General features: G+C 47.6%; 1 protein-coding gene across 1 annotated transcript in view; it reads right to left on the bottom strand.

Moving 5' to 3' along the window:
- Window positions 1–269, bottom strand: part of LOC113981216 — a 12,227-nt gene that overhangs the window by 10,453 nt on the left and 1,505 nt on the right. The gene's annotated exons all lie outside the window — the stretch shown is intronic.

Here is a 269-nt window from a genome sequence, read left to right as displayed (position 1 = left end):
GAAATGTGGAATTTGGGGTGGAAAAGTCTTGTGGTTCCAACCCTGTTCCCGTTTTCCAGAGGGAAGGATGTGCCGGGATCCATCCAAGCTGGACTCGGACGCTTCCAGGGATGGAAAATCTCTGTGGGGAATTGGGATAATCGGCAGGAAAACTTGGAAGGGAGAGATGTGGAACTATGTGGAAAATCCCTGGTACTACATGGAAAAGATCCCTGGAATTCCATGGAAAAATCCTGGTCACTACAGGGAAAAAATCCCTGTGGAAAAAT

Source organism: Neopelma chrysocephalum, unplaced genomic scaffold, assembly GCF_003984885.1.
Source record: "Neopelma chrysocephalum unplaced genomic scaffold, ASM398488v2 Primary Assembly neopelma1_96261, whole genome shotgun sequence".
In the NCBI taxonomy this organism is placed as follows: domain Eukaryota; kingdom Metazoa; phylum Chordata; class Aves; order Passeriformes; family Pipridae; genus Neopelma; species Neopelma chrysocephalum.
The sequence above is the reverse complement of the archived record's forward strand: the minus strand, read 5'-3'. Positions and strand labels throughout refer to the sequence as shown.